Source organism: Somniosus microcephalus, chromosome 8, assembly GCF_052327205.1.
Source record: "Somniosus microcephalus isolate GS21.2 chromosome 8, FLI_Smic_1.0, whole genome shotgun sequence".
Lineage (NCBI taxonomy): Eukaryota > Metazoa > Chordata > Chondrichthyes > Squaliformes > Somniosidae > Somniosus > Somniosus microcephalus.
Genome location: NC_140994.1, coordinates 67,875,765 through 67,894,659, shown reverse-complemented (window position 1 = coordinate 67,894,659; position 18,895 = coordinate 67,875,765). Strand labels below are relative to the sequence as shown.

General features: G+C 46.1%; 1 pseudogene; it reads left to right on the top strand.

The window, feature by feature from the left end:
• The first annotated feature begins 660 nt into the window (after positions 1-660).
• On the top strand, positions 661-18,365 carry LOC147113599 (interferon-induced protein with tetratricopeptide repeats 5-like; annotated as a pseudogene).
• The last annotated feature ends 530 nt before the right edge of the window (positions 18,366-18,895 follow it).

Below are 18,895 nucleotides of genomic sequence, written 5' to 3'. Positions count from 1 at the left end.
CACAGACAACAGGGTCCCTGTGGAGGACTAGGTTGGCGATCCTGTTTAGTTGAGAGTTACTTGGACTGCCAATATGAGAGGGAGAGCATTTTAGAATTAGCTCTGTCCTTTTTAGTAAGGAAACTCCAATGTCGGAATGGAATACAAGAATGAGATGGCTGAACCAGCAGGCAGACTGAGTACTTCAACCAATGATCCTGTTCATATCATTGGGGCTGGGAGTGGTTGAGGTGTTGCTGCGCATTGGGTGAGAAGACTAAATGGCCAGGAGCTAGTACATCAGCCAGCATGAAGGAGACCGGTGTAAATTATAAGATTATCCCGGATTAGTGGATTTTTTAGAATACTTGTTTAAATATCTTATAATCATCAGTATCTTTTAAACATCAGTAATGCATTTATAATCGTGTGTAAGAATTAAATGTAGAAGTTTGTAATCATCAATTTTATGCAATGATAACCTGAATTATATATGACCTGTAGTAACCCTTTTGCTTATAATGAAAAGTCTGTGAGTGAGCTTTAACCAGGCAGCCTGGGGTGAGAAAAAGGATTGCTGTTGCCAAATAGGTCCAGGAGTCGGGAGAAGGCCTTAGTTAAAGAAACCGGAGGGGAGGGCAAGTCTCGGCTTGTCTGAGATGAATTTTGATGAATTTTGTTCTCTTGCAGCAACGCACCCAAGGAGTTGTTGAAAGAGAAGCTCAACCAGCTTCAATGTCACTTCACGTGGGGCCCACAGAAAGAAATCATTGACTTGGACGATATGAAGCAAAGATTGCAAGATTCAATACAGGCCTCAGTGCATCAGCGGGAATCTCAGCGGCAGCAGCGGGGCTATAAAAGGCTCCAGAGACCCAGGTAGGCTTACTAATCTCCGAACTCCGAGCTCAGAGGGAAGGAGAGAGGTAAAAAATAATTGAAGTGTGACGTCACCAGAAAGCAGGTAAGTGATTGGTTGGTGAGTATTTCTCTCTTTTTAAACTTAAACTCTGTGGTTTATACTTTCTAAAGTCTCTGTGGTGTAGAGGGGACTGTTATAAACCAGGGCCTTAAATATACTTGTAGTGTATGTACCTTTAAGAGCCCCTGTGTACTGTAATACCGGTAGTGACCACTCGGGTATATAAGCCTGTATAGTGTCTTGTATCTTTTAGTTCACCTCCAGACTTTGTTCAGTAAACACCTGTTAAACCAACTCCTACATTCCGTGTCTCCATTAACACACGGATACAACAGTGGCGACGAATTGGAAATGGACTTACCTGCAATTCGGCAGCACCTCAAGGAGATCGATTCCTCAGATGAAGGTCGAAGAAAAAAAAAAGAAAAAGAAAAGAAAAGCTGTGGTTTCACCAGCTAGCCGGGCTGGTGTCAGGTACTTCACTAATCCTTCCTGGTCGGCGGGCTGGGGCTCGATCGGGTGGCTCTGCAGCGGGGCCGAGCAGCGAGTCGGAAGGCGGAGGCAAACAGAGACGGAGGGTGGAGCACTCGGGAGACGGCCGGCGCTGCAAAGCAGGTCGGCGCTCGGACCAAGCAGAGGGAGGGAAAAGTCCCAGAGAGTCCGGCGGGAACTAGTCTCCAACTATTAAAAATATCTGTGTAAATAAAAACCGCGGAGAACAGCGTTGTCAGCAGCGGCAGCGGCGGGAAAGCGCGGGAGGCGCCCTTTTTTTCTCAGCAGGAATGAAAGGAAAGCGCGGGAGGCGCCATTTTTGATTTTCAGGATGCCTAAGACTGGCAATATTACTGCTTTCGATAGTGATATAGAGGATTGGACCACATATGTGGAAAGAGTGGAGGTATATTGCACAACGAATGAAGTAGAGGATGATAAAAAGGCATCGGTACTTCTAAATCTGATGGGCGCAAGGACATACGGGCTGTTACGAAACTTAATCACTCCAGCCAAACTGATGGACAAGAATTTTAAGGAGATTGTTGATACCGTACAGGAGCACTTAAACCCAACACCGCTGCTGATAGCGGAATGATTCAAATTCTTCAGGAGGAATCAGCACAAGAATGAAAGTAACGCTGATTACCTCACCAAATTAAGGAAACTGTCAATGCACTGCCAATTCGGGGCAGGACTGGCAGATTCTCTATGAGACAAATTCGTCTGCGGTCTCCTAAGTGAAGGAACATAGAAAAGGTTACTTTCTGAGAAAGATTTGACACTGGACAAGGCTTTCAGTGTGGCTGTATCATACGAAGCAGCAGCAAGAGGAGCTGCAGAGATACAGCAAAAGCCACAGGACTTCGGCACCCATGAAATGACACGGGGTTTCGAGAGATGTTATCGCTGCGGCAGATCCACCCATGACCAGAGGGACTGCTGGTTCAAGGACAAAGCATGCAGGCAATGCGGAAAGATGGGACACATTGCACGTGTATGCCGATCTGGAAACAAAAAATCCACTGACAGAAAAAAAATCAATAAGGAAAAGTACAGAAAGGTACAAATGATGACGGACAGTAGCTCCGAAGACCAGAAGAGCGATAGCGACTCCGGAAACAAGAGACTAAGCTGTCTCAAATTACATAATGTAATTGCCAAAGAAGATTACCAGACCATTTGGGTTACCCTCACGATAGTGGGGTCCCAAGTTAAAATGGAGCTAGATACAGGATCAGCTCTGACCGTCATAAATTGACGGGATTACGAGCGGCTATTTCCGCATATATCTTTGAAAGACACATCCATTATCTTGAAGACATATACGGGGCAGAAAGTATACCCCAGAGGGAAAATAAGGGTGCCTGTTGTATACAACGGCAAGGAAATACAGAAGTTGTATTTATACGTTCTGCAAGATGGTGGTCCACCACTGTTGGGACGTAAATGGATCAGGAAGATACGTTTAGACTGGCACTCCATTCAGGCACTGACGGTGACCAGTAAGAAAAAAAATGATGATGACGTCATATCTGAACGATTAAAAGACATCTTGGCCAACGCCAAAGAAGTGTTTCAACAGGAACTTGGAACCTTGAAAGGCGTCACCGCCTCAATAAAAGTGGAAGATGCGGCAATTCCCAAGCTTTTTTAAGGCAAGGCCAGTGCCATACGCAATTCGTCCAGCAGTCGAGGCAGAGCTGGGTAATTTGGTAAAGGCAGGCATGTTATCCAAGGTAGATTGGAGCAAGCGGGCAACATCCATCGTCCCGGTCATGAAGAAAACATTGAATAATGATAAATCTGAAGAACAAAGAAAAATTCGCATCTGTGGGGACTTCAAGGTGACTGTAAACCCGGTCCTTCACACGGTACAGTATCCTCTTCCGAGGATAGAAGATATTTTCACCTCACTATCCGGAGGGAAACGTTTCACCAAAATTGACTTGGCACAGGCATATCTACAAATGGAGGTTGAGGAGGCCTCTAAAAAGTATCTCACGATAAACACACACAAAGGCCTGTACCAGTACAGTCGACTGGTTTTCGGAGTAGCATCAGCTCCAGCTATCTGGCAAAGAGCTATGGAGCAAGTCCTGCAAAGGATTCTGGGGACTCAATGCTACCTAGACGACATCCTTGTAACAGGAGAAAACGACAATGAGCACCTTGCCAATTTGGAGCAGGTGCTCACTAGGCTGAGAGAACGGGGCCTATGAGCAAATTGCCCCAAGTGCGAATTTTTCCAGAAACAAATATCATATTGTGGCCATATAATTAACGAAGAAGGGTTGCATAAGTCACCTGAAAAAATTGAAGCGGTCATAAAAGCCCCAGCACCTGAAAATGTCTCACAATTAAGGTCGTTCCTGGGATTGATAAATTACTATCATAAATTTTTACCGAACTTGTCAACTATTCTGCACCCTCTTAACGCACTGCTACAAACGGGAGTAATCTGGAAGTAGAGCGAAGACTGTAAACGTGCCTTCCATAAATGCAAATGCTTGATCACGTCCAAGGAAGTGTTGGCTCATTACAACCCATCACTGCCAATCAGACTGGCGTGCGATGCATCCCCTTACGGCATAGGAGCGGTATTATCGCATAGATTCCCTGATGGCTCGGAGCGGCCGATAGCTTTTGCGTCACGCTCGTTGAAATCAGCTGAGCGTAACTATGCCCAGATCGACAGGGAAGCACTCAGCCTGGTGTGGGGAGTGAAGAAATTCAACCATTACCTACACGGACAAAAATTTACCTTGTTGACTGACCATCAACCCCTCGTCTCCATATTCAACCCTAAAAAGGGCATTCCCATTATGACAGCGCAAAGGCTACAGATGTGGTCCCTTTTCCTAGGGGCACACTAATATGACATAGAATACAAAGGATCAAAACAGCATGAGAATGCTGATAGTTTATTGCGCCTACCATTGCCAACGGTAGAAGAGGCACCTACAGTGGACCCAGTGGAGATGTTCCACTCAACCATAGTGGAATGTCTACCAGTAACAAATTCTACCATTGAAAAGGAAACGAGAAATGACCCGACTCTCTCACGAGTCTACGATTTAACGGTGAAGGGATGGCCAGCACATGGCGAACCACTGTTGCCAGCATTCTCGCAAAGAAGAGAACAGCTGTCAGTGTGCCGAGGAACCTTGATGTGTGGATCCAGAGTGGTGATTCCACCCAAACTCCAAGATAAAGTGCTAAAGGAGCTTCACGAGGGGCATCTGGGTGGAGTGAAAATGAAGAACCTAGCCAGAGCGTTTGTGTGGTGGCCAGGCATCGATGGAGACATCGAAGAAATGACCAAGAGCTGTCTAGGATGCCAGAAGGTCCAAAATGCCACACCACAAGCCCCTCTACATCCATGTGAGTGGCCCTCATCTCCATGGCAAAGGGTACATATCGACTTTGCTGGTCCATTTATGGACTCAATTTTCTTAATCGCGCTTGATGCACACTCCAAGTGGCCGGAGGTAATAAAGATGTCCTCCATCACCACGGAAAAAACCATCACAGTATTAAGGACCATATTTGCCAGGAATGGGCTGTCTGAACAGATCTGTTCTGATAATGGACTGCAATTTGTGTCCGAAGAATTCAGGAAGTTCTTAAAAAAACAATGGGGTTAAGCACTACACGTCCGCCCCATACCATCCCGCCACCAATGGATTAGCTGAAAGGTTTGTCCAGACCTTCAAGAAGGCCATAAAGGCCATGGGTAATGAAGACATAAATCTACAACATAAGGTAGATAACTTCTTGTTTGCGTACAGAAATGCAACACATGTGGTTACAAACCAAACTCCCGCCATGATGTTTTTCAATAGAAGACTAAGATGCCGGCTGGATTTGATCAAGCCAAACATCAGAAGGGACATAGAGAACCGGCAATTTCAAGGCATGAATGAAAGGCCAACTAGAACCTTCCAGTTAGGTCAACAAGTTTTGGTCCGGGACTACCGTACCGAGAAATGGCAGCCTGGAACTATTTGCACACGACTAGGACCGCTGATGTATACCGTGGACATTGGAGAAAGTATAATAAGGCGCCATGCTGACCAGATCATAGAGTCATCCGAAAAGGGACAACCTACACCACAACTCTATACGCCTAATGAAGAAGCAGAGATACCCATAGTATCTACCTCCGATCCGGTGATACTGGAACCAGATGAACCCGACACTGACATTCAAGCCGAATCGACCTTGCCAACAGAACCTACTACACCACCGAAAACTACTACACCACCGAGGCGTTATCCGGACTGAGTGAGGAAGCCTCCAGAGAGACTGACTTATAATTGATTAACTGCAGCAAATGTGTAGATTATTGTTCTTGTAAACATGTTAATTAATGATTACTTAAAATGTTATGTACCAATTATCTAAAAGGGGAGGAATTGTAGTGTATGTACCTTTAAGAGTCCCTGTGTACTGTAATACCGGTAGTGACCACTCGGGTATTTAAGCCTGTATAGTGTCTTGGATCTTTTAGTTCACCTCCAGACTTTGTTCAGTAAACACCTGTTAAACCAACTCCTGCATTCCGTGTCTCCATTAACACACAGATACAACAATACTATTTAACTGTAGTGTAATTGGTGGGATTGATTTGATTTAATTTAAATGCAATTAATTAAAGGGTAAGTCATGGCAGGACAGCCTGGTGCCTTGGTATGCTCCTCCTGTGCTATGTGGGAACTCAGGGACACTTCCTGTGTCCCTGACAACTATGTCTGCAGGAAGTGTGTCCAGCTGCAGCTACTGGCAGACCGCATTGCGGTGCTGGAGCTGCGATTGGATTCATACTGGATCATTCGTGTGGCTAAGGATGTCGTGAATAGCACGTTTGATCAGTTGGTCACACCGCAGGCAAAGGTTGCACAGGCAGAAAGGGAATGGGTGACCAACAGACAGAGTACTAGGCACAGGCAGGTAGTGCAGGGATCCCCTGTGGCCATCCCCCTCTCAAACAGATACACCACTTTGAGTACTGTTGAGGGGGATGGCTTACCAGAGGAAGGCAGCAGCAGCCAACTTCCTGGCACCAGGGGTGGCTCTGCTGCACAGGACGGGAGGAAAAAGAGGGGTAGAACTATAGTAATAGGGGATTCTATTGTAAGGGGAATAGATAGGCGTTTCTGCAGCCACAAACGAGACTCCAGGATGGTGTGTTGCCTCCCTGGTGCAAGGGTCAAGGATGTCTCAGAGTGGCTGCAGAACATCTTGGAAGGGGAGGGTGAACAGCCAGTTGTCGTGGTGCACATAGGTACCAACGATATAGGTAAAAAGCGGGATGAGGTCCTAAAAGCGGAATATAGGAAGTTAGGAGGTAAATTAAAAAAATAGGACCTCAAAGGTAGTAATCTCAGGATTGCTACCACTGCCACATGGTCGTCAGAGTAGAAATAGAAGAATATTTCAGATGAATATGTGGCTAGAGGAATGGTGCAAGGGGGAGGGATTCAAATTCCTGGGACATTGGAACCGGTTCTGGGGGAGGTGGGACCAGTTCAAACCAGACGGTTTGCACCTGGTTAGGGCCGGGACCGATGTCCTAGGGGGAGTGTTTGCTAGTGCTCTGGGGGAGGGTTTAAACTAAGATGGCAGGGGGTTGGGAACCTGAGCAAGGGGACAGAGGAAAGGGAAACAACGATAAAAGCAAAAGATAGGAAGGAGAAAAACAAAAGTGGCAGTCAGAGAAATCAACGGTTTAAATCAAACATGGCCACAGTAAATAATAATTCTAATAGGTGTAAGAGCATTAAAAAAACAAGCCTGAAGGCTTTGTGTCTTAATGCGAGGAGCATTTGTAATAAGGTGGATGAATTAGCTGCGCAAATAGAGTTAAACGAATATGATTTGATTGGGATTACGGAAACATGGCTCCAGGGTGGTCAAGGCTGGGAACTGAACATCCAGGGGTATTCAATATTCAGGAAAGGTAGGCAAAAAGGAATGTGAGGTGGGGTAGCATTGCTGGTTAAGGAAGGGATTAACACAATTGTATGGAAGGATATTAGCTCTGGTGATGTGGAATCTGTATGGGTAGAACTGAGAAATACCAAGGGACAGAAAATGTTAGTGGGAGTGGTATATAGACCTCCAAACAGTAATGCAGAGGTTGGGGGTGGCATTAAAAGGGAAATTAGAGAAGCGTGCAATAAGGGCACAGCAGTCATCATGGGTGACTTTAATCTACATATAGATTGGGCTAACCAAATTAGTAACAATACTGTGGAGGAGGAATTCCTGGAGTGTTTAAGGGATGGTTTCCTGGACCAATATGTCGAGCAACCAACCAGAGATCAGGCCATCTTAGACTGGGTATTATGTAACGAGAAAGGATTAATTAGCAATCTTGTTGTACGAGGCCCCTTGGGTCGGAGGGATCATAATATGATCGAATTCTTCATTAAGATGGAGAATGAAGTAGTCGACTCAGAGACTAGGGTCCTAAATTTAAATAAAGGAAACTACGATGGTCTGAGGCTTGAGTTGGGTAGGATTGATTGGGGAATGTCACTCAAAGGGTTGACAGTGGATAGGCAATGGCAAACATTCAAAGACCGCATGGATGAACTACAGAATTTATTCATCCCAGTTTGGCACAACAATAAAACAAAAAAAGTGACTCAACCGTGGCTAACAAGGGAAATTAGGGATAGCATAAGATCCAAGGAGAGGACATGTACATTGGCCAGAAAAAGCAGAAAACCTGAGGATTGGGAGCAGTTTAAGATTCAACAAAGGAGGACAAAGGGATTAATTAAGAAGGGGAAAATAGAATATGAGAGTAAGCTTGCAGGAAACATAAAATCTGACTGTAAAAGCTTTTATAGATATGTGAAGAGAAAAAGATTGCTGAAGTCAAGCGTAGATCACTTGCAGTCAGAATCAGGGGAATTTATAATGGGGAACAAAGAAATGGCAGACCAATTAAATACATATTTCACAAAGGAGGACACAAATAACCTCCCAGAGATGTCGGGGAACATAGGGTCTGATGAAAGGGAGGAACTGAAAGAAATCAGTATTTGTAGGGAAATGGTGTTAGGGAAATTGATGGGATTGAAGGCCAATAAATCCCCAGGGCCTGATAATCTACATCCTAGAGTACTTAAGGAAGTGGCCCTAGAAATAGTTGATGCTTTGCTGATCATCTTCCAGCATTCGATGGAATCTGGAAAAGTACCCATGGATTGGAGGGTAGCTAATGTTGCCCCACTATTCAAAAAAGGTGGTAGAGAGAAAAAGGGGAATTACAGACTGGTGAGCCTGACATCGGTAGTGGGGAAAATGCTAGAGTCCATTATAAAAGAAGTAATAGCAGAGCACTTGAAAAATAGTGACGGGATCGGACAAAGTCAACATGGATTTACAAAAGGTAAATCGTGCTTGACTAATCTACTGGAATTTTTTGAGGATGTAACTGGTAAAATAGATAAGGGAGAACCAGTGGATGTGGTGTATTTGGACTTTCAGAAGGCTTTCGATAAGGTCCCGCATAAGAGATTAGCGTGTAAAGTTAAGGCACATGGGATTGGGGGCAAAGTATTGACTTGGATAGAGAACTGGTTGGCAGACAGAAAGCAAAGAGTTGGAATAAACGGTCTTTTTCCGAGTGGCAGGCAGTGACTAGTGGGGTACCGCAGGGATCGGTCCTTGGGCCCCAGCTATTCACAATATATATTAATGATCTAGACAAGGGAACTAGATGTAATATCTCCAAATTTGCAGACGACACAAAGCTGGGTGGGCGTGTGTGCTGTGAGGAGGATGCCGAGAAACTCCAGGATGATTTGGACAGGTTGGGTGATTGGGCAAAAGCATGGCAGATGCAATATAACGTGGACAAATGCGAGGTTATCCACTTTGGTGGCAAAAACAGGAAGGCAGATTATTATCTGAATGGCAATAGATTGGGAGAAGGGGAAGTGCAACGAGACCTGGGTGTCCTTGTGCACCAGTCGCTGAAGGTAAGCATGCAGGTGCAGCAGGCAGTGATGGTGGAGCCCAGCACGTGAGTGCAAAAGACAAGGCTGAAGCATTTGCAACTATCTTCAGCCAGAAGTACCGAGTGGATGATCCATCTCGGCCTCCTCCTGAGGTCCCCAGCATCACAGATGCCAGTCTTCAGCCCATTCAATTCGCTCCACGTGATGTCACGAAACGGCTGAAGACACTGGATACTGCAAAGGCTATGGGCCCTGACAACATTCCGGCAATAGCACTGAAGACTTGTGCTCCAGAACTAGCTGCGCCCCTAGCCAAGCTGTTCCAGTACAGCTACAACACTGGCACCTTCCCGGCAATGTGGAAAATTGCCCAAGTATGTCCTGTCTACAAAAAGCAGGACAAATCCGACCCGGCTAATTACCGTCCCATCAGTCTACTCTCAATCATCAGCAAAGTGATGGAAGGTGTCGTCGAAAGTGCTATCAAGTGGCACTTACTCAGCAATAACCTGCTAACTAACGCCCAGTTTGGGTTCCGCCAGGGCCACTCAGCTGCTGACCTCATTACAGCCTTGGTCCAAACATGGACAAAAGAGCTGAACTCAAGAGGTGAGGTGAGAGTGACTGCCCTTGACATCAAGGCAGCATTTGATCGAGTGTGGCATCAAGGAGCCCTAGCAAAACTGAAGTCAATGGGAATCAAGGGGAAAACTCTCCATTGGTTGGAATCATACCTAGCACAAAGGAATTTGGCTGTGGTTGTTGGAGGTCATTCATCTCAATCACATGACATCACTGCAGCGGTTCCTCAGGGCAGTGCCCTAGGCCCAACCATCTTCAGCTGTTTCATCAATGACCTTCCTGTGGTGTATGTAACCTGTTCCACCTTAAGAGAACTTAAGCCTGTTCCACCTTAAGAGATGTACTACTTTCTCTGGCTGCTGTATACGTAATACCGGTGGTGACCACCGGTATATAAGTACTGTGTAGTGATATTGTATTTAGTATAGTCCTGACCTCCAACTAGTAAAGACCTTTTGAACTTTATTCTTGTAGTCTGTGTCAGTAATTAATCTTAATACAACTGGAACACACAGACTTAACAGTGGCGACGACTCCGATTCTTACCCTGCGGCAGTTTATATCCACGGTGGCTTCGTCCACAGAACGGGCGTCGAAGAGAGGCATCCACCCTCATCACCCTGCTGGAAGACACGTCGCGCGGCAGGCATCGAGAACCCGGAGTGCAGAAGACATCCTGAACTCGAAGCCTCCATCAGCGGCAGTCAGCTATCTTCTTTCTACCTCGGTGGTGGGTAAGCCGGTCAGCGACGCGAGCAGAAAGTCGGCTGCGTTGGCTGTACAGACGGGGGGAGGAAGACGGAGGAATAAGGGCGGTGAGATCAATCGCGACCAGAGATAAGGGCCGGGCCGCATTTGGGCCGAAAGGCGCAGCGCGGGGACATCGATCGCGGCTGGTGATAAGGGCCGGGCCGCTTTCGGGCCAAAAAGGCGCAGCGTCTGGGGCGACTGAAGGCGCGAGAGCCGCGGTGAAGGCGAACGCAGCCGGTGCTAATAACCGGGCTGCAAGAAGGGCTGCGAGGCGCGACATCGGGGAAGCGCGAATGCCCGAGGGAGCCGCGGTGAAGCGGAGACAGCGTCGGGGGAGTTACTAACCGCTGGGAAAGGTGAGCAGCAGCGGCACGCCAAACGCCATTGCAGCCAGTGGGTGAAGACCGCCAAGCGCGGGAAAACCGCCATTTTGTAGGCGGAGGACGAAGACAAGAGCGGGAAGCTGCCATCTTGGGATAACATAAATTGCAACGATGCCTGAACATGGGAACATTGATACCTTTGATGGCGACATCGAAGATTGGGCCATGTATGTAGAACGCATACAAAATTATTGTAAAGCAAATAAAATCCCAGATGCAGAGAAAGCACTAACGTTATTGAACTTAATGGGTGTGAAGACATACGGGCAATTGAAACACCTTTTATCACCAGATGAACCGGCGGATAAGACGTTCGAGGAGATTGTTACTGTCCTGAAATATCATCTAAACCCCACGCCGCTGATGCTAGCGGAACGATTTAAATTTTACAGCAGAAGGCAGCTGAAGGATGAAAGCAATGCTGAATATTTAATGGAATTGCGTAAGCTAGCAAGGTACTGTCAGTTTGGAACGGGACTAACAGACGCGCTAAGAGATAAATTTGTGTGTGGATTATTAAAAGAAGATACACAAAAGCGACTGCTCGAGGGGAATGAGCTGACGCTTGAGAAAGCAGTCACAATGGCAGCAGCACACGAAGCCGCAGCGAGAGGCACAGCAGTAATGCAACTACGGTCACCGGAACACAGTACAAATAAATTGGGTTTGAGTACTGTAAAATGTTATCATTGTGGAAAGACAACACACGATCAGAACCAGTGTTGGTTTAAAAAACAAGAATGCAGAACGTGTGGCAGGCTTGGCCACATAGCTAAAGTATGCCGGTCAGGAAAGAAGACCAGCAACAAAAAGTCACCGCAAGGAAAATACATAAAGGTGCACAAGGTGACAAAGACCAGTTCGAACGAACAGAAGTCAGATTCAGACGCCAGCAGTAATGAACTGGGTAGCTTAAGAGTACACAACGTTGGTAAGGATGCAGATCTCCAGACAATTTGGGTCACTCTTCCGATAGCAGGAGTCCAAGTAAAGATGGAATTGGACACTGGATCGGCATTGACGGTCATGAATAAGAAAGATTACAAAAGGTTATTCCAACATATTCCCCTACGGGATACGGAGATTATATTGAAAACATACACGGGGCAAAGAGTGTACCCCATCGGAAAGATAGAGGTAAAAGTGGTCCACAAGGGCGAAGAAAGCCAAGTAATGGACTTATATGTGCTACCTGAAGGAGGTCCACCACTACTGGGACGGGAGTGGATTAGGAAAATGAATATGGACTGGCACTCCTTAAAAGCACTAACGGTAGATTCCGGGGAAACAGATGTCAAACCTAAACGATTGTCCAAAATATTGGATGATGCTAAAGAGGTGTTCCAGCAAGGACTGGGAACACTGAAAAGAATTACGGCAAACATCAAGATTGATGAACATGCACAACCAAAATTTTTCAAAGCCAGACCGGTACCCTATGCAATACGACCTACTGTAGAAGCGGAACTGGAAGCGCTAGAACGTTCAGGTGTACTGTCTAAGGTAGATTGGAGTGAGTGGGCTACGCCCATTGTTCCCGTTATGAAACGTCCTTTGAGCAACAAGCCAGGAGAACCAGGGAAGGTTCGCATCTGTGGAGATTTCAAGATCACCGTTAATCCGGTGCTTCACATGGTGCAGTATCCACTTCCGCGGATTGAGGATATTTTTGCTTCGTTGTCTGGCGGGAAACACTTCACCAAGATAGACCTGGCGCAGGCGTACTTGCAGATGGAGGTTGATGAAGAGTCACGCCAGTACCTCACGATCAACACGCATAGAGGTTTGTACCGGTATAATAGGCTGGTTTTTGGAGTGGCATCGGCTCCGGCAATTTGGCAGAGGGCCATGGAGCAGGTATTACAGGGAATTCCAGGCACACAATGTTACCTGGACGATATTCTGATTACAGGTGATGGTGATGAAGAACACCTCGCAAACTTGGAACTGGTGCTCAACAGACTGAAAGAGTATGGACTTAGAGTTAATCGGCAGAAATGTGAGTTCTTTCAGAAGCGGATCTCGTACTGTGATCATGTCATTGACCGGGAGGGGCTTCATAAGTCTCCTGACAAGATAAAGGCAGTTGTAAAGGCTCCCGCTCCGGATAATGTCTCTCAGTTGAGGTCGTTTCTGGGATTGATTAACTATTACCATAAGTTGCTACCGAATCTATCCACGGTACTGCACCCGCTGAACGTTCTTTAACAGAAGGGGGTACCATGGGAATGGAGCGAAAACTGTAAGAAGGCATTTCGCAAAAGCAAAGAATTGATCACCTCAGAGGAAGTGTTGGCTCACTTCAACCCGACACTGCCTATTCGGTTGGCTTGTGATGCTTCTCCATGTGGTATTGGGGCAGTACTCTCACACAAGTTGCCAAATGGCACGGAAAGGCCAGTCGCGTTTGCATCCAGATCATTGACCTCCGCTGAGCGCAACTATGCGCAGATCGATAGGGAGGCTCTCAGCCTTGTATGGGGAGTGGAGAAGTTTAATCATTACCTGCAGGGCCAAAAATTCACACTTCTGACAGACCATCAGCCGTTGGTATCCATTTTTAACCCTAAGAAGGGTGTTTCGGTGATGACAGCACAGCGACTCCAGAGATGGTCCCTTTTCCTAGGGGCACATCAATATCAAATAGAATTGAAAGGTACAAAGCAGCATGGCAATGCTGATGGGCTGTCGCGCCTGCCACTACCTGAAGCAGAAGAGACGACGAAAGTTGACCCTGTTGAGTTATTTCATTTGACCATCATCGAGTGTTTACCAGTCACCAATGCAAGTATTGAAAGAGAAACCAGGAACGACCCGACACTGTCCCGAGTTTACGAGGTGACAGTGAAGGGATGGCCAACACATGGTGATCCTGTTGTTACCGGCATTCTCGGCAAGGCAAGACCAGCTGTCCGTCTGCCATGGTACTTTGATGTACGGGACAAGAGTGATTATTCCTCCCAAGTTACGGGAAAGAGTTCTAAAGGAACTGCATGAAGGTCATCTGGGGGGAGTTAAGATGAAAAGTCTTGCTAGGGCTTATGTATGGTGGCCGGGCATTGACCAACAGATAGAGGAGTTGACAAAAAGCTGCGCTGGGTGCCAAAAAGTGCAAAATGCACCTCCGATCGCACCGCTACACCCATGGGAATGGCCTTCAGCCCCATGGCAACGCGTACATATTGACTTTGCTGGTCCATTCATGGATTCCATGTTCCTAATTGCGGTGGACGCACATTCCAAATGGCCAGAAGTGATCAAGATGAATACCACTACTTCAGAAAAGACAATTGCGGTGTTAAGAACAATATTCGCAAGGAACGGATTGCCAGAACAGATATGTTCGGACAACGGACCACAGTTCGTGTCGGAAGAATTCCAAAAATTCTTAAAGAAGAATGGGGTGAGACATTATACCCCTGCCCCATATCATCCGGCGACAAACGGGTTGGCCGAGAGATTTGTCCAAACATTCAAAAAGGCAATAAAGGCCATGAACGATGATCAGATTCCGTTACAACACAAGGTGGACAATTTCCTAATGGCATATCGAAACGCCGCTCATGCAGTGACTAACCAAAGTCCTACCATGATGTTTTATAACAGGAGGTTGCGGTCCAGGTTGGACTTGTTAAAACCAAATGTGCGGAAGGAAGTGGAAAACAAACAGTTCCGGTATATTAATAACAAGTCCACTCGAAGTTTCGACGTAGGACAACCAGTGTTGGCAAGGGGCTATGGAAACGAAAAATGGCAGTCCGGAACAATTCGGGCCAGAAAAGGACCTCTGATGTACACAGTAGATATTGGTAACAATGTGATAAGGCGTCATGCGGATCAACTGGTAGAATCAAGAGCAAGGGTTGAACCCATGGTTGCGACAGAGACAACTGTGGAAGACGTTAATGAACCTGAAGCACCTACCTCGGCAGGGACTGTACCTGATGATGACGTCCAATACATAGGAAACCAACAAGAAGAGTCACCTCAGCAACAAGAATCAGAGACCACTGAAAGGCGTTATCCAAACCGAATCAGAAGGCCTCCTGAGAGACTGAACCTTTGAACTGTTTATACCTGAAGTTATATATGTATATATGTTATGATGTTATGTTAAATGGGGATATGACTGTTAAGCTAAAAAGGGAGGATTGTGGTGTATGTAACCTGTTCCACCTTAAGAGAACTTAAGCCTGTTCCACCTTAAGAGATGTACTACTTTCTCTGGCTGCTGTATACGTAATACCGGTGGTGACCACCGGTATATAAGTACTGTGTAGTGATATTGTATTTAGTATAGTCCTGACCTCCAACTAGTAAAGACCTGTTGAACTTTATTCTTGTAGTCTGTGTCAGTAATTAATCTTAATACAACTGGAACACACAGACTTAACACTTCCCTCCATCATAAGGTCAGAAGTGGGGATGTTCGCTGATGATTGCACACTGTTCAGCACCATTCGAGACTCGTCAGATACTGACGCAGTCCGTGTCCATATGCAGCAAGACCTGGACAACATTCAGACTTGGGCTGACAAGTGGCAAGTAACATTCGCAACACACAAGTGCCAGGCAATGACCATCTCCAACAAGCGAGACTCTAACCATCTCCCCTTGACATTCAATGGCATTAGCATCGCTGAATCCCCCACTATCAACATCCTGGGGGTTACCATTGATCAGAAACTGAACTGGACCAGCCATATAAATACTGTGGCTACAAGAGCAGGCCAGAGGCTGGGAATTCTGCGGCGAGTGTCTCACCTCCTGACTCCCCAAAGCCTTTCCACCATCTACAAGGCACAAGTCAGGAGTGTGATGGAATACTCTCCACTTGCCTGGATGAGTGCAGCTCCAACAACACTCAAGAAGCTCGACACCATTCAGGATAAAGCAGCCCGCTTGATTGGCACTCCATCCACCACCTTCAACATTCACTCCCTCCACCACCGGCGCACTGTGGCTGCAGTGTGTACCATCTACAAGATGCACTGCAGCAACTCGCCAAAGCTCCTTCAACAGCACCTTCCAAACCCGCGACCTCTACCACTTAGAAGGACAAGGGCAGCAGACGCATGGGAACATCACCACCTACAAGTTCCCCTCCAAGCCACACACCATCCTGACTTGGACCTGTATCGCCGTTCCTTCACTGTCGCTGGGCCAAAATCCTGGAACTCCCTTCCTAACAGCATTGTGGGTGTACCTACACCATATGGACTGCAGCAGTTCACAGGGCAATTAGGGATGGGCACTAAATGCAGGCCTAGCCAGCCAGCGATGCCCACATCCCATCAATGAATTTTTTTTTTTAAATGGCCTTCATAGCGAGAGGGTTTGAGTACAGGAACAAGGATGTCTTGCTGCAGTTATACAGGGCCTTGGTGAGAACACATCTTGAGTATTGTGTGCAGTTTTGGTCACCTTATCTGAGGAATGATGTTCTTGCCATGGAAGGAGTTCAGCAAAGATTCACCAGGCTGATACCTGGGATGGCAGGAATGACGTATGAGGAGAGATTGGGTCGATTGGGCTTGTACTCGCTGGAGTTTAGAAGAATGAGAGGGGATCGCATTGAAACTTATAAAATTCTGATAGGACTGGACAGACTACATGCTGGATGGATGTTCCCGATGGTCGGGGAGTCCAGAAGCACGGGTCACAGTCTAAGGATAAGGGGTAGGCCATTTAGGACAGAAATGAGGAGGAATTTCTTCACCCAGAGAGTGGTGAACCTGTGGAATTCTCTACCACAGAAGGCAGTAGAGGCCAATACATTATATATATTCAAGAAGGAGTTGGCTATATTTCTTAAGGCTAAAGGGATCAAGGGGTATGGGGAGAAAGCAGGGACCGGGTACTGAATTTGGATGATCAGCCATGATCTCATTGAATGGCGGAGCAGGCTCGAGGGGCCGAATGGCCTACTCCTGCTCCTATCTTCTATGTTTCTATGTTTCTATGAAATATCAGGCTATGTCTTGCAACCATCTCACTTTTGTAAACTGTCAGCAAGGCAACTGTGAAGAGGCAATTCAAAACTTAAAGGAAGCTGAAACGGTTCTGAGGGAGAATCATGAACATGAATTTGAAAGAAGTATCATCACCTATGGAAACTATGCCTGGGTATATTATCACATGGGACAACTGACAGAGGCCCAGTCCTACCTCGACAAGCTGGAGATGATCTGTAAACGATTTACTAATGGCTCTCGGTATACAGCACTGATACCTGAAGTATACGGGGAGAAGGGTTGGTCACTGCTGAGTTCTGCTAGTCAATACTATGAAGAGGCAAAGGAATGTTTTAAAAAGGCTCTGGAGGAAGATCCTGATAACACTGAATGGAATGTTGGTTATGCGACTGCCCTGTTTCGTCTGGAAGGGTTTTCTGGTACCCCAGAGAGTGGTGAACCCAGTCAATCAGTGAAGCAGTTGCGACGTGTGCTGGAGCTTGATCCAGGTCACTCTGTAGCCATGGTGCTGTTGGCTCTAAAACTACAAGAGTTCAATCAAAAGGAGGAAGCTCTCAAATTAGTTGAACAAGCATTGTAGAAGTCCCCTGACCTTCCATATGTAACTCGTTATGCAGCAAAATTTTACAGAGCAAATGGAGATGTGGAAAAAGCTGTGGGACTGTTGAAGAAAGCATTAGAAATTAGCCCAAACTCTACCTTCTTACACCACCAAATAGGTGTGTGTTACAGAAAAAATCTATTTCAACTGACCAAATATCCAGGCAGCAAAAACCCTCGCAATCCTGCTTTTCAACAGAAAGCTGAGTTGATCAATAAATGCAAGTGTCATTTTGAAAAGGCATTTGAGCACCGCCCACTGACATCGATTAAGCCACAACTGGATTTTGCAGGATTCTGTTGTTTAAACAGTGAATATCCCAAAGCAGAGGAGATCTACAGAAATCTACTGAAATTAGAAGATACTCGTCCAGAAAATAAGCAGGCAATTTGTTTACAGGTTGGGTTATTTGATCTGAATCACAAAAGATCTGAATCAAAGGCCATCACCCATTTATTGGAAGGAGTGAAAGTCAAATATGACTCAATAGAATGGAAAAAGTGTCGCAACAACTTGGAGAAGATAGCAGAATGACGGCTTCGCAGGAATCCAAGAGACAGCAAGGCCTTTGGTGTTCTTGGGTTCCTGCACCAGCTGGATGGGGAGAAGTGTGAAGCTATTGAGTGCTTTCAAAATGCCTTGGAGTTTGATCATGACAATGAAGAATATCTAAGGGCTCTTTGTGAATTACGCCTTTCTGTCTAGTCAACGCTGACTTTCCCAGCTAAAACTAAGCATTTGAAGGATGCATTAATACTCTCTGATCTATGAGCAGGTTTGGTCGGGTACTCGCTTCACTTATTATATTCTGCAGGCACTTTCTTTCGAATGAGCATTTTACTCGTGTGTATTATTTTCAAACGATAATCTTATTGTAATTATTCTAAATCCCTGTGCTTCATTCAAGAATATTAACACCACTGGTGCACTAACCAAATACAATTTGTTTCCATATCCTTAGTCCTTTTGCTATGTGTGGAATGAAACAAAATAACGTGGGTTTTGGGGAATTAGAGATATTTGAGCCAGTGGGACAGAGCCACAATAGTCGTTTATGAATTACAGTAACTGTTTTTAAAACAATAATACACATTACATGGGCCCGATTTTAACTCCAGATGGGTTTTGGGTGGGTGAGTGGCAAGGGGAGTGAGAAACTCGCCCATTGCTGCAGATATCAGTGAGGACCCCGCCCACTTTGGGCGGGTGGCTTAGCCCAGTTTCTGCTAAGTGGG